We start from the raw sequence: 12,321 nt of genomic DNA on the forward strand, positions 1-12,321 counted from the left end.
TTAGTTGAACACTCGTAGCAACACTTATAGATTTTATAAGTTTAACCTATAGTTTAAGAATATTAATTATAACATAAGGTTTGATTAATATAGGTGATTATAAAGATGTTATTTATTATACTATAAAATTTAGATAGAATTAATAAGATCATGACACTTGTCGTGTGCATGTTTATTTAAGGATTTAATTATAGTTTAAATAAAAGAAAGTTCAAGAAAGCTTTAGAATCTTCCAAGACCATTAGGAGCATGACATTTGTCACAATCTTGTTTATTTGTGGATTAGGTTGTTATTTAGATAATTAAATAGATTTTCCGTAACTTTAGGGTACTGTAACTTCCGACCTAATTGAATTAGCTTTCTAAGGGTATAAAGATGGTCTAAATCGGAGTCCTACAGCTCCAGTTATGTTGATTTTACTACAGGTGAGTTTAGAGTTATAAGATTTAGGAAGTTAGAAGTTAGGATTCAATTTTTATTTTTTTATTTTATTTTTTAAAACAAGCTTTGACTCCTTAGACCTACCTCTGAACGATTTGACCGAGTCCTAAGCCTTTGACTGACGAATATTCAAATATTTTCATTTAATATTCATTATTTTTATTCAAAGCCAAAAAGAAGATATTTATTTCTAGAACTCTATAAATAGGACTTAGAATCCAGCCATTCTCCTCACTCTTCAGCTGTGATCAGACTCCAAGGTGCTAGTACTACCATAGAGTGATAAACACTTGGGTTGGGAAAAAGCTTTGCCATTCTTAAGCTTTATAAAATACTTAGGAAGTGAGGATTAGTGTATTTCGGTATTGAAGTTAGACCAATCCTTAAGGTCAACTAAGGTACTCTTATTATTTATGTCTAGTTCTTTAAAACTCTTTAGTTTTCTTTAGTTCATCTTAATCAGATCCTAACTTTTGATATTGATTTTTGATTAGGTTCTTAAAATTTAAAGATCTTTCTTGGTAAGTTTCTTCTTGAAGGTTTAGTTTCCACATTTATTCTTTACTCTTTAGAAATACTCACCATTCTTATTGTTGGTTTTATGAGTGTTCCAAGTCCCGCTTTTGTTCTCAAATATCCCGGTTTTGGTAAGAAAAATAGGATAGTTTCTATATGCTTATGTGTTATGTTTATGTATAATATGTTATAATATGTTATGTTATTTTTTTTTTTTATGTTGTCTAGGGCTCATAGTTGCTTAGCTAGCAATCCCTAGTGTTTATCATTTTCATGGTTTATAGTTATGGTTTACCCTACCTCAGATATTAGACAGGGAACCTAGATGGGTTATCATATACTACCATGTGATCTAACCTACCTCAGATATTAGACAGGGGCCCTAGATGGTTTATCGCATGCCATGTTAATGAGTTAATGACCATTAATATTGTAGTCCTATATGGTATATGTTTTTATACCCATATGCTTTATAGTGTATGCTTATGATATATGATATATGTTTTTATAGTCATATGTTTTATAGTTTATGTTTATGATGTAGTTTTATGCTTATGATATATGATGTATGTTTTTAGTAGGTTTTCCTTGCTGGGAAAATGAATCTGGAAGGCGGAAGGATTCTTGGTAGCTTGGCTTGTGTGTTGAGGATGGCTGGAATGTGTGGACTGTGTGTCGATCGAGGATGAAGTTATTTATTTTTAGTCTTTTAGATCATGTTTTTCCGCATTTAATTTTTTTTAAACAATTGAATTAAAGTTTATGTTTTTCTTTTAAACAATGGGTACCCATGTCATATTTTCTATTATTATGTATTTGATACAATATTTTGAGTTTTAATAAAGTTATATTATTTCTTATGTATCTTTCCCAAAATAGTAGCTATGTCTAGTAGTTTTAATGGTCCAAGGTCTTAGAAATAGTTGGGTCATTACAGTGATATTGGGAGAGATTTTATAAGGTTTTGGAATGAGTTCGAAGGGGAAAAACAGGGGTTTTTGGCTGAGTTTGAGGTGGGGTCGCGACTCTGTTCTAGAGCGCCGCGACCCAAGCTTGAGGAAGAGGAAGGGAGAAGTTGTAGGGCCGTTGGGCCGCGGCCCGCGCTGGGGAATTGAAAGGGGTGCCGCCTCTGGTTGTGGGGCGGGCCGCGGCATGGTGAGGTTGGGCCGCGACCCTTAGTGGCATTTTGGCCAAATATAGGTTTTTGGCTTGGGATTCAAACCTTAGGCCTCGGGATCGATCCTACTACCCGGTTTAGTAGGATTCGATGTTTCAGAGGCTAGGTTTTGGTCCGGGAACCTTTTGTGATTCATTTTATTGATGGAATCCCATATTTGGTTATGACCAGGTGACTGTCAAGGAACTAAAAGGTTGATCATTCTCAAGGGTCGTTCTTTTATTAATTCTCGCTCGAACCAGAGGTAAGAAAACTGCACCCCATACGTGACATGCATGGTTATTCATGAGGCATGTTGTGTGTTTAAATGTGTACGTTGATTGCATATTAAATGCTTAGCAAATCTTGCTCATTTGTGCATGGCACTGACTGAATAGTCAGAATTGGCAATGGTGTTAGTATTAACTGTGAAGTTGTGACTCATTAGTCAAGTTCGGCAGTAGTACTGAGCACTGGCCACATGGTATTGACTAATGAGTCAAGAACGGTCTTAGCATGTTTAACGCAAGCCAATAAAGATTAGATCTAATCGACATCTGCATTGAATGACTCAAATGAGCATTAATGCCGGACCGACCTCAAGTTCAATGAAAACTAAAAGCACTTGTCTAGCCTAAGGCTAGTCACTTAGAGCCAGGGCCAGAGAGCCCCAGAGACTGCTTAGTCACATGGCTGTGGGTGCCGAGCCCGTAGTGACTACCCATCAGCCACTCATCTGATTGGAGCCAGGGCCAGAGAGCCCCAGTGACTGTTTAGTCTCATGGATATGGGTGTCGAGTCCCGTAGTGACTTCCTCGTCAGTCACTCATTATGGTTTACCAGAACCTCAAGTGTTAAATCACTCATCTGATTAGAGCTATGAGCTCCCTCATGGTTAACATAACCACAAAGTGATATTCACTCATTTGTTTAGGGCTATAAGCTCTGTATGATTATAATTAGGGGTGTTCATAAAACCACCCACACCGCACAAACCGCCTACACCGCACCACAATTTGCGGTTTGGAACCCTTCGCGGTGCGGTTGCGGTTTGTATTTTTACCAAGCCGCGCGGTGCGGTGTGGTTTGCGGTTTTAAATTTTATAAATGCGGTTCAAACCACACCGCACCGCATTATTATATATATTAACTTTTTTATATTATTTTTTTTCAATTTTACTACATTTAAAGTTAATGCATAAATATTTATATAGTATAATATAATATACACATTATCTAGAAAAAAAATATAATGTTTCATACAATGCTAACACATATTCTACTTCAATCTAAATATATTCCTCCTTAATTAAAATAATTTTTATTTTTATATTATATTTTTTCTTTGTTATATTTTTATTGTTTTGCTTAAAGTTTATTAGCTTGTTGTACATTTAATTATTTTGTTAAACACTCTATGGTTATGAGATTTATTATGAATCTTTCTTAATTATAATATTTAATTGTTAAATTATTTGGTGATAGGTATAAACCGCCCACACCGCACCACACCGCATTTTTGCGGTGCGGTTTGAGGTCTATGCGGTGCGGGTTGCAGTTTGGAAAATTGTTCAAACCGCATATGCGGTTCGGTCCAAAAAATTAGAGAAAAACCGAACCACCCGCACCACGAACACCCCTAATTATAATGATAATCATTTGATAATATTTATATGCAGAATTCAGTTTTCTTGATGGGCTTTGGCTCATGGGTACTATGTGGTGCAGATAAAGGGAAAGAAAAGCTCACCCAGCCTTGAGTAGAGAGCTTAGGTGGTGATGTGTACATATGCGACCGCTTGACCACCATGACCAAGGAGTTTCTCAGAGGGACTAGGGGTTAACCCTAATTTTGCCGCTTAGGTTGGCGGGTTGTAAATTTAAACTGTAATGACCATTTTGGATTGTAAATAACTTGTAAATGTTTTGATGGGCCCATGACCAATTTTATGTTTTAAATAAAATATATCCTTTCCTTTTTATTGGTTTTACACCTTAACCTATTAATAATACCTAGATGCACGTTTATAACCAAAGAACTCGGTTAGCGAGTTAAGCACGGTTCAAAGTTCACAGTAACGGTCTTGGAGTAACCAGGGCATTACTAGAATGGACTAGGCAGTTGGGTGGTTTGAGAAGAAACTAGAAACTAAGAAAGAAAGCAAAGGAAGGAACCTCTCTCAGCTCTCTCTCTCCATTCTATACAGTTTTTTCTCTTCCTCTCTTTCTGTTTTGGTATACTTGAAGACCTTGGTGAAACACTAGGAAAATTGTTGCAGCAGCTGGGAAATTGAAGCTTGAGGCTAGGGATTGAAGCTGGGAATAGGTTGAGCAAGTCAATGGGAGTCAAATTCGCAGTTGAGATAAGAATTCTAGCTTTGATTTTGGTGGGTTTCTTTGTAACTTAGCTTGGTTGGGTTATTTAGTTAAGGGTTGTATTTTTATTTGGGCTAACCATTTGGCTTGATCTTTTGGGTTGTTTGTGTTGTGGTAAGGTGTTATTGGGAGTTGTAGACTCATATATGGATTTAGAACAGGTTTAGGTTGGATTATGGCTCTAAATTGGGGACAAAATGCAGAAGGAAGCTGGGTTTTCTAGGTTCGTGGGAACGCGCCGCGACCTTGTTCATGGGCGCTGCGGCCCGCGTGGCCCTAGGAGCCTGGGTGGCTTTCTGTCTCTTAAGCATGCTACGACCCTCAGGGCCAGGTCGCGGCCTGCATGCCTGTGGGAATTGGGGGCTGGCACCTCTGACCAGGGGGCACACCGCGACCCTCAGGGCTAGGTCGCGGCCCGCCTAGGCAACCTTAGCCAAATTAGGCTTTTGGGCTCAGGGATCTAAACCTTAGTGCTCAGGACGATTTCTACCACCCGATTTAGTAGAAATCGAGGTTCCGGAGGCTTGTATTTTATCCCAAAGCTTTTAATTGGTTTAAGATTTTAATGGTTATCCACTATCGCATTGTGACTAGGTTTTACCGCAAGGACTCAAGATTAGGGATTGTGCTCGGGGCTGTCATATGCTAGTTGCTCGGGACCTGAGGTAAGAAAACTGCACCCGAGTTGTGATTGTGGCTTAAACCCCTTACATGAATATATTATGAATATGAGCATATCTGTAACTGAGAGTATCTGGATGGGCATGCATGTATACACTGCCATTAATTACTTGCTATGTATTGTGTATTTGTGAATATATATGTTTGCAGACCGGCCTAAGGGTGTCGGGGGCTGATAGCAAGCGTGCGGAACGCAGTCCGACCTAAGGGTTTCGGGATCGGCTAAGAGGCCAGGGAACTCGGCCTAAGGGCGCTGGGCCTGGATATTTTACCATAAATAGAACTATGGTTCACACTTAATTGTTTTTATTGATTGAGTGAGTTAAATAATATTGTTGGTTGCTTATTTATATCCTTTTGTTAATTGAGTTTGATGATTTATATTTACTGCTTTTATACTGTTTCCTTATTGTGCATGATGGTTTACATTTTCTTGTTGAGCATCAACTCACGGGTGTTACGTGGTGCAGGTAAGTAAAGAGATAGCGGGACCAACCATGAGTTGGAGAGCTTCAGAGGCGGTGGTGTGTACATATGTGGCCTACTCGATCGCCACGGTTAGAATAGCTTTGGAGGAACTAGGATTAAACCTTGATTTGCCGCTTAGGATGGCTAAATTGTATTCTAATTGTCTTTTACTAGTCTGCAAACTGATTTTGGGGATCCCATGTATAAACTTAATATTTTAATGAAAAATAACTATTTTGTAGGCCAAATATTTTAATACTTGACCTTGACTTAGTCTTTAATTACACATTTGAGTTAAAACGACTTGCTTAGCAAGTTAAGTACTATAATTTCTTCAAAGGAAACTGAGAGGATGACATTCATGATGGGGCGTGCTTTACACAATACCTCCAATGGCACAAGTTTAGGCATAGTGAGTCCTTTACCTTCATCCATGTCAACTTTCTCCTTACTAATCCTCTCCCACTCAAAGCACTGAATCAATGACCCCAATGTCAAACCTACTACACGTTGAGCCAGACCAATACTAGGACAAGCTTGTCTCCAAAGTCCAAATGACATTAACTTATATCCTTCACTCTCATGATTACTCTCAAACCTCTCAGGTTTGAAACTCTCTGCGTCTTCCCATAACTTAGGGCCTCTATGTATGGCCCATGCATTTACAATTACCATTGTGTCACGTGATACATCGAATCTACTAATAGTGCAGTCATTAGAGGAATAGTGTGGTATAAGGAGTGGAGCTATTGTGTACAATCATAAAGTTTCAGAAATAACATTTTCAAGGTAAGATAGTTTAGAGAGATCCGATTCATCCACCCATTGTTGTTGACCAATTTGAGAATCAAACTCCGCTCTAAGTTTTTGTAAAACGTGAGGATGATTTAGTAGATTGAACATTGTCCATTCCAATGTCACAGCACAGCAGATGTATCCATTCCTGCAAGTAGTAATATCTAAAAAAACAAGTTTATTATTAGTATTGAAAAATTAATAATATAAAGAAAACAAAATTATATACAAGTTATATAGAAGTATACAAAAGATTCAAATCCTATATCTTAATTACTTGCTGCCAATTAAAATAAGACACTTCATGAATGTATTTATTACTGTGTGGAAAAAAAAAACATGATATTGATACGTCTTATGATAAATAGTCGGATACTAATTAAAACACACTAAATTTGATTGCCATAACAAAATCCATTTGAATCCCTTACAAAATCCAAAAGAATTAATTAACAAGTGATATGTATAACTAAATGTCACTATGTCATGATGGGTGTAACAAAAAAACCAAAATGAATATATATCGATACAATCATAAATTTTTCATGTGCTTTATTTTCAAATTACGTGCGAATGTGCACTACCTACGTTATCATTGGACTAGCAAGGCATTGATTATATATATATATATATATATATATATATATGGACATCCTTATTTTTTAAGGCATTGATTATATATGTTCATTCTTATCTTATTTATAGACTCAGGTTGATGTACCTTGAATACATTTAATTCGAGCGAATTCGAATAATAATAGACAAATAAAGGTTAGATAAGTGCAAAATCTATTATCTTTAGAAATAGATAGCCACGTGCGAATTCTCTGCTGGTCAATGGTCGACTAAAACATAGCCGCATAAATAGCCACGTGCATTCCTCGTGCATACTAATCATGTTACATCATCAAATGAATATTTTTTAGGTAAACAATATATAACTTTTTGTTGGCTTCAAATTTTCTTAAATTAAATAGTTAAAATTTTCAGTTTCATGGTTTTTAATTGAGAGTTTTTGAATATTTTATTATATTGAATATTTTTTCTAAAACTAGAATTACCATATATTGTATATAAATCAAAACATACCAAAATTTAAATTATTATAAACACTAAATTTAAAACTAATAAACAACATCAAATAGTTTACTTTAAAACTAGAATGCACCATATTTTTATATGTAAACATATCATATTTTTAGGCTATAAACAATATTTTAGCTTAATTTTTTTATAATACATTTATGTTATTTCTTTTATAATATATGACATCGTTTACTTATTTAAAATTTAAACAACAATTAAAATATATAATAAAAATAAATTAATACATTTTCTAAATAAAACTAAGCAAACGTTCATTGCACGTTACTTGCAACTAGTATATATATGTACGCGAGAGCTTATTAATTTTTTTTTGGTTGAATCAAAATAATTTTTGATGGTGTGTCGTGTGAGTGACAAAAATTACATCGTACTAACACACGACTACAAAAAAGGCTTTTTAGGGCTCACAAGGGCGCACCGCACCCCCACCGAACTCTCTATCTGAAAGCCTTAAGAAGTGAAGTATTTTAGGGTGTGGGTTGCGAGCTCTAAAAGAATATTTATAGGGCGCGCGTTCCGAGTCCTAGAATAATTTTTTAAGGGCTTGCACTATGTGTCCTAAAAGATCTCATTTAGTGCCTTTAAATAAAGTTTTTAGGGCTCTCTTCGCGTGCCTTAAAAGAATTTTTTTCAGGGCGTGCAATGCGTGTGATTAAAATTTATATTTCTAAATTTTTAAAAATTAATTTATATTTATTTTAAATTTAAAATTATAATTTATAAATGAAACATATATATACAAATCTAAAAACTTATAGATTTTTTTTTTTGCAGCAGAAAACTTATAGATTGAAATAACAAAACTTATACATTAAATGAGATAGTTACAAATCTAAAAATACAAATTTTGGAACAAATATGAATAATCTTGAAACTTATACATTCATTTTTTAAAACTTCTATCCAATCCTAGAAAAGAAACAATTATGGTTTGCGTCTTTTTCTTATTAGTCTAAGTACAATATATGTATAATGGAAGAAGAGTCAATTCCATAAGTTTAAAATAATCATTTACAAAGTCTCCAACATCCACTATACATAAGAAAATGGAGAAAAAACTATAAATTAGATGACAATTTATTTCAACCACCAACAAATTCATCATCTTTTTAAATAGTCTACAAGAACAAAGGCAATATTAGGAGGAAAAAGTTTCAAGAACAAAGGCAAATAATCTTGGAATCTTGATGTTTGCATTATGCATTGCAAATATAACAAAAATGATAAGCCTTACAAGATGTTTGAACCATTTCTTCCCATCAAGTCCTTCTATGCTAGCCTCTTTCAGCTAGCATCAACCCATCATTTAATGTTCGCTTCTTCAAGGTGATTAGTTCACTAGTAGTACTCTCTTGCTCTTTCATAAGTTGCAGTTGCACATAAAAGAAGAAAAAAAAGAATTCAAAGTCTCCACAAGAGGACTTTAGTTCATACTAGCATGTATATATGACAAGGTTTAAGATAAGTGAGTTGACCACATGAATTGATGAGATATTTTCATAAATCTAGATGATTTTTTGTTTTATTTTTTTTAAGTTTTGTATTTCATAATGTCAACAACATAGTGCAAGCATCTACGCGTTGACTATAAATCAGGTTTCAATAGGAAATATGGAGTGTAAGCACCGCCTACTCATTGTCTCTAAATGAGTCACCTTTCTCTAACTAGCGCATAAATCCTACTTCTAACAAGCAATATACTAGTCATTCAAATAGTGACCACAAAAGTCAAAGACTGACTTGCAACATATCAAATCATAATATACGAATTCCATCATTGACTAGCATTCATAATTATCATATAATTTCAGGTATAAAGTCAACCATCCACAATCTAATAAGCAACACACACTCCAAGCCATGCATATTCATAAAATGCATTCATAACCATAGTCAAGGCACACAGAATTAAACAATTCCTATGTAGTCACTAGATCAAGAATTGCAAACATATATGAGTTGTAACCATTTAACAAACACAATCATGGAACCCTTTGCATGTGGTTTTACAAAAATAACTCAACACGAGCTCATAAGTTTTCTAAGAAAACAGGCAGCATAACAGCTGCAAAATGGACATTCCCAAATTTTAAAAACCTGCAACAAGTCATATAAAAGTCCCAGAACAGTCCAATAAAATCATAATTCAGCTCAATATACCTATTAAATCTTAATATACTATAAACATACACAATTGCATTTTAGTTTCCTAGCTCACAATTAATTTTAAAACTCAAAAAAGTTAAAATCTAAGTTAGAAATTTTATACCATAGCGCTCAAGATAGTGCAACGAGATTGGATAGTGACATTTGGAGCTCAAAACGAGCCTTGGGCCACCCAACACTATTGCTACCTGAAGCTCACGCTAGAGCTTTGGCAATGATAGCGATGCCACCACCCCATGGTGGTGGTTTGGGAAAATAGTGACTAGGCTTCGAAGCCCAAAGCTCGAGGAACATCATGGTGGTGGTGGTTTCTCTTGAAAATGCCTAGAATGGCCGGATTATAGCCATGTATTCTCGGATCTCCATGGATTCCAGCGAACGTTGATTCCAATTCCGATGACCGTTGAGTATGATCCTTCAGTGGGTTTTGAAGCCCAAAACATATGTAGAATGGTGGTGGTGGTTGTGGTGGTGACTCGGCTAGTGGTGGCTTAGGGTGGCCGAAAAGTGTTTGGAAAGCTTTGGAGTACACCCAGTCGTCCAAACTTTGATGGCCCAGTTGGGGACCTTAAGGGGCGCATACGTCGGCAGGCTCGCGAGGGTCGAAGTTTCTGAGACCGGGGAACATGCCTGCGCGTAACCTCGTCCATACATATGATATGTCTCAGACAACTAGACAAATATTTTGTGGCAAAATAGTGATAATAATTAAAGATCATGAACCACGTGACTGGAAAAGATAATAATGTTGATTTTTTTTACCTTATTTACCACGACCATTTATTTTCTTTCTGTAAATTTTATAGATTATATAAGCATAATGTGTCATGACATTTTTAATATCTATAACAATAACACAATAATAACTTTACACCTTATTTTATATCTTAAAACGAACAAAAAAATAAACACACAACAAATAAGTCCACTTGTTTATCCTAACAAATTTCATATATGTACAAAAGTGCCATTTGAACTTTTCTCTTACAAGAAAAGATGAAAATATTACAATTAAACTTAAAGTACTGGAGAATTTAAAGATGCCTATATATATTTCCTTTAAAGTATTATTATTTATAATAATCAACAATTTCATGTGTTATCATTTCCTCCTTGCTTGAACATAAAAAGGATTGCAAGAGCCAAGAGCTATGATATTGACGAGTAAAAAATTGACTGAAAAATCAATTTCTATTGCTTTCTCTAATTTTTCTTACGTGGAACGATAAATTCTATTATATATATATAGAAGACTTCTTAATGGTTACTACTCATAGATGAGTACTAACAATTATGATAATGTAACAGCATAGTAATTTGATATAGCAAGTTACTAACAGGTAAATACTTTATTTTATACATTAATTTTTAATTTTGTTATTATTTATTTGCTATAATTAATGTTGTTTCTAATCAAAGAGAGACACTAGCTATATTTAAAAATTGACATGCATTTGAAAAATTAAAAGTTTACAATATTATATTTTTATAATAAATACACGTTTTTTTATTAGGTAACTCTTCTAAAAATTTGAAAAAATTAAAATTTATTTTTAGAAATATTAATTAACAATTATATATATGTACCATTGATCTTAATCTAATGATTAATATTAAAGTAACCATCTATGGATAGTAACCATTAAAAGTGCACTCATATATATATAAGTCTTAGTAAATAGAGTTAAACACCATTGAATATATACACATAAAATAACACCTCATATGATAAAATATCAACACTTATATATGAAATGGTATATTCGTCTGCATATCTAGTTTTTTTTCTCTTTTTTTTGCAATATATCGTAGGCTGAATGATATAACATGTAATAATATTGTTACACTAGTTGCAATATATAAGGTTTAGATTTTGTCCACTAAAAAAATAAAGTATATATATGTTGAACTTGTTTGGAAGTGAGTATTGCTATGAAAAGAGAAAGAGAAGTTTTTCTAAAACTGTTAGAGAATCTCACTTGTAAAAAGTGCGTGAGATGATCATCCTATATCTAATTAATTTTGAAATTAAATCTCATACCTTTTTACCATGTAGCATAATTTACTTTTTAAACTACATTTCACGTTATAACGTAGCATTAAAACCTAAGAAAATTCAAAATAAAAAAAAAAAACATATAACTGTGATATTTGACTCTTTTCCCACATATACAAAGATTAAAAATAATACTTTTATTGTCAATAAGACAAAGTTTATTAACTTTGTGTAATCAACCCAACAATAATTAATGATATTTAATCTCATTCCCATAACAATATAATGAAGTTTATTTTCCTACTAGTGGGTACTGAAAACTCGTGGATGACATATCTAATGGGCAATGTCCAATTTACTAACTCTTCCCAAATTAAGTCTTGAAAAAAGTCAGATAAAGTCAAATTAAGTCTTGCTCTGTAGAAGGCCTGACCCAACGTGTACTGGGCTGGACTTCAGGTGCGTTGATCCAATAGAAAATTAAGAAGAAAAAAAAATTTACATAAAATATTAATTTTTGATAAAAATTTGTGTTTTTACGGTCAAACATCATTTTTCTTCAATTTTACAGTTTTAAAGAAATTTTTATATTTTTACAGTTTTGTCTTTTTTTTTTTT

General features: G+C 33.9%; 1 pseudogene; it reads right to left on the reverse strand.

The window, feature by feature from the left end:
• Positions 1-5,933: 5,933 nt before the first annotated feature.
• Positions 5,934-12,321, reverse strand: part of LOC133781867 (isoflavone 3'-hydroxylase-like) — a 36,197-nt pseudogene continuing 29,809 nt past the window's right edge.

The sequence above is a fragment of the Humulus lupulus genome, chromosome 1 (genome assembly GCF_963169125.1).
Source record: "Humulus lupulus chromosome 1, drHumLupu1.1, whole genome shotgun sequence".
In the NCBI taxonomy this organism is placed as follows: domain Eukaryota; kingdom Viridiplantae; phylum Streptophyta; class Magnoliopsida; order Rosales; family Cannabaceae; genus Humulus; species Humulus lupulus.